The sequence below is a fragment of the Pan paniscus genome, chromosome 4 (assembly GCF_029289425.2).
Source record: "Pan paniscus chromosome 4, NHGRI_mPanPan1-v2.0_pri, whole genome shotgun sequence".
Lineage (NCBI taxonomy): Eukaryota > Metazoa > Chordata > Mammalia > Primates > Hominidae > Pan > Pan paniscus.
The window spans coordinates 109,853,291-109,857,799 of NC_073253.2; positions in this window are offsets into that span (position 1 = coordinate 109,853,291).

The window sequence follows — 4,509 nt, forward strand, 5'->3', positions numbered from 1 at the left end:
CCCAGATAAATTTTTTGGCTTAAATTTATCTGGATATTTGCCTAGGTTTGCTACTTCACTTACAAGCATGAACTAGGCAAAACTAAATGCAGCAATCTTCTTGAACTCTGTGGTGTTAGTACTTGTCCTTCACTCAGAGTAATTCAGTTGTCACTTTTCAAAAATCCAAAAGGCTTTGCATAAAGTCAAATACATTTACATGTCTGCATTCTTAGTGTCATGGAGACCGACACTGGCCATCTGCAGGTACTTAAGGAAAAGCAGAACGAGTGGACCCTTTCCGATTTAAAACACAGTTACTCTTAGGATGACTTAATATTTAAAGGAATGAGTGAAACAAAGTGGATATGAAAGTAGAGAATGAAGAAGAAATTTGGGTATTTGACCCTAGGTTTACTACTGTGGTGAGATCCTTAGCAAGTCACCTAAATGGGGCTCTTTGGGCCCTGTTTCTTAATGTGCAAAAATAAAGAAGTTGATCTGATGGTAATGTGTTTTATGCCTCAAAGATTCTTAGAAAAAAGTTGATATTGTTAGAGATAGGACATCTAAATTTAGTTTTAGCCCCTACGTTCTCTATGATTTTTATCTTTTAAAAAAATCAAACGGAATGAGAAAAATACTTGTTAACATAGTCTTCTATGATGAGAAGTGAGAGTCTCAGTCACTGAGAAAATGTCACAATAGCAAAGTGTCTTGGGATATTAGTTAATATGAGTTTTGCCTCAAAAAACATTCTCAATTCAATTGAATTAAATAAGACAGAATTTCTGTGTTTGTGTGTTTGTGTGTGTGTGTCTGTCTGTCTCTATCTCTCTCTCATTACAAGATTTTTAGAAGTAGAGCAACTAAAAAATGTTATCCAAGACCCAGGGTTTTAATATTTTTTCAACACTGTTACTTCTAGAAAATGTGCCTTTTCTTATAACCAGCTCTTCTCATGCTTACAAGACAGCTGCAGCAGCTCCAGGAATCATATCTTCATAACACTGTCCAGCAGATAAACAGGAGCCATGTCATCCCTTTTCTGTTTGTCTCATTGTATCAGAAAAATAAAACATTTCCCAGAAGTTTCTAGCATATTTCTAGTCATGTCTCAGACCAAATTTTGACTTCTGCTTGTTTCTGTATCAATCTTTAAAATGAAAAGGATGACCAGAATTGGATTAGCTCAATTGTAGATTCATGCCCTGGCCCTGGCAACATGGATGACTTTTCCTGAAGTACGTGGCTGTGTGGAAAATCAGTGCTATTAGGAAAGCACCCACTTATGGGAATATGCTTGGAGAGGAAACCAGATTTGCTACACAGGCAAAACCTTCATAATAAATATACTATTGTAAAGGAATTAGCCAGATCAATAATCACAATAAAATTGGACCCTGCTCAAATTTTCCACTTAAGGGCATACTGAGGAAATTAAATACAATACCAAGGGAAATTGCTACCTCTTTACAGTTTCTGATGGATTTTTAGGAAAAGTTAAAAAAAATCATATAGTAGATGTCAACCTGACCTTTCCTATATAACCCTCTTGCATCTTATTGGAAGAGTAGCATGAAGAGAACAAGAGAAGTTCTAAAGTCTCAAACCCCTCACAGTCATCTATGAGGGTTAGAATAAACTTCTTCCAAACTCCTGTTAAGGCTGCTATTTTGGCCTCCTCCCATGAATGATGAATGTTCTTAATGGCATCTAGAATGGTGAATCCTTTCCAGAAGGTTTCAATTTACTTTGTTCAGATGTATCAGAAGAATCATTATTTATAGCAGCTATGGCATTAGAAAATGTATATCTTTAATATTAAAACTTGAACATAAAAGTTACTCCTTGATCCATGGGCTATAGAAAGAATGTGATGTTAGCAGGCATGAAAACAACATTAATATCCTTGAACACATCCATCAGAGTTCTTGGGTTAACAGGTGCATTGTCAATGAACAGTAATATTTTGAAAAGAATCTTTTTTCCTGAGAAGTAGGTCTCAACAGTAGGCTTAAAATATTTACTAAACCATGCTGTAAACATATGTGCTGTCCTCCAGGCTTTGTTGTCCCATTTATAGAGCAGAGTTAGTGTTGATTTAGCATTATTCTTAATGGTGCTAAGGTTTTCAGAATGGTCAATGAGTATTGGCTTCAACTTAGAGTCTTCACTTGCATTAGCCCCTAACGAGAGAGTCAGCCTGTCTTTTGAAGTCAGTTATTGACTTCTCTCTAGTTATAGATGTTCTCAATGACATATTTTCCCAGTAGAAAGCTGTTTTATCTCCACTGAAAATCTACTGCTTAGTGTAGCCACCTTCATCAATGATCTTATCTTGATCTTCTGGATAACTTGCTACAGCTTCTACATCATTACTTCCTGCCTCACTTTGCATTTTTATGCTATAGAGGCAGCTTCTTAAACCTTGTAAACCAACCTCTGCTAGTTTCCTACTTTTCTTCTGCAGCTTCCTATCTCTCTCAGCCTTCATGGAATTGAAGAGAGTTAAGGCCTTGCTATGGATCAGGCTTTGGCTTAAGGAAATGTTGTGGATGATTTGATCTTCTCTCCAGGCCCCTCAAACTTTCTCCAGATCTGCAATAAGGCTGTATAATTTTCTTGTCATTTATGCATTCACTGGAGTAGCAATTTTAATCTCCTTCAATAACATTTCCTTTGCATTAACAACTTGACCTTTTTTTCTGGTGCAACAGGTCTAGCTTTCAGCCTATCTTGGCTTTCAACATGCCTTCCTCTTTAAGCTTAATCATTTCTAGCTTTTGATTTAAACTGAGACACTTACAACTCTTCCTTAGAGACCACTGTACCATTATTAATTGTCCTAATTTTAATATTGTTATGTCTCAGAGAATAGGGTGGTCCAAGGAGAGAGGGAAAGAGGGGAAAACAGCTCATCATTGGAATTGTCAGAACACCCACAGAACTAATCAGTTAAATTTGCTATCTTATATGGGTGTGGTTCATGGCACCACAAAACAATTACAATTGTAACATCAAAGATCACTCATCACAGATCACCATAGCAGATATAAAGGAGCTGGAACTATTACGAGAATTACTAAAATGTGACACAAAGATATAAAGTGAATATATGCTGTTGGAAAAATAGTGCTGATGGAAGTGCCCAATATGGACTTGTCATAATCCTTCAATTTGTTTTAAAAAAAAACCCACAGTATCTGCAAAGCACAATAAAGTGAAGTGCAAGAAAATGATGTATCCTAATCCCTTTTTCACAGCACAGTTCCCAGAGGCCAGAGCATCCTTCCTGGTCTTTTTCCTGGGAGCAATGGAATGCTGGGTACTGTTAGTGGAAGCAGAGGGGCTTCTTTAAGATTGAGAAATCAGAATATGACTGGATAGAGAAGCTTAGGTAAATCTGACCCACTCATGTTTACTCTATTTGTTTCAGAAAAGTAGAGAAGACAGCTCACGATAGCAATTATAAAGGCACTGGTAAAAAAAGAAAGCATAATGGTCAGGTCTCCAAGTCCCCTAAGCCTCACCTCACATGACTAACAACTTCACACCAGGAAACCTCAAGGAGGCTTGCCACTGTCTCCCACCCAACTTCTGTAGGTCATCCTAAATGCAGCAAAGTGAGCCCCTCTGAAAATCTACACTCCTTCACTCTTAGCCTTTACTGTTCTGATAATCTTCACCTTCCCTATCCCCAAGAAGTTGTCACCCTCTGCCTCTTTCCTGAAGAATCTATCTTCTATCCTGGTCCTTGCAGGGCGGTGAGTCTCCCATCAGGTTACTTAACTGTTTATGTCTGCTGCTTGAATTCTGAAGGCCCCATGATGAGCCAATGCCATGGTGCCCAGCAGAGGAGCAGATAGATGCCTTTGAGAACCCCCAAATTCTGGATCATAACTGGGAACATACCAAGGAAAACAGTCTCATTGTATACACACAGTAGGGAAAGAGGTAGAAAACTAGCTTAAGAAAAGTTTAGAGAAGGAAGGTAGGGTGCATCTCTGGAGTTGCCCTGCTGCCACCCAGGAATGCCTGTGTGAAAGTCCTAAAAAACTCTTCTACTCATCAAGCTGGATTTTTCCAAGTCATTCTTCAGTCTCTCAGCTCCTTCACAGTTTAGGGATACATTCTTCTATATAGTCCCAGTTGTTTTCCCCTAACAGTCCTCAAGCTCCACATTTGCCACTTGCCTAGAGCCACAATTATTCATTCCTCTACACTCACCCAGGCCTTTGCACTTATCATTACTTATGTTTGCAACACTCTGCCCTAGAAAGACATACGGCTCACTTCCTCACTTTATTCAGGTCTCTGCTCTAGTGTTTCTTTCTCAGGGAGGAGACAGATGATCTTCCTAAAGAAACACCACCCTGTCAGTCTCCATCACCTGCCAGGTTATTTTCTTTATAGCACTTTTCACTACCTGTCAAATTTGTTTGTCTTCCATTCCCCATCCAATCCCAACACCAAAATATAAAATCCATGAAAGCAGGGATTTTTTTTCGTTTACTGAGATATCTTTAG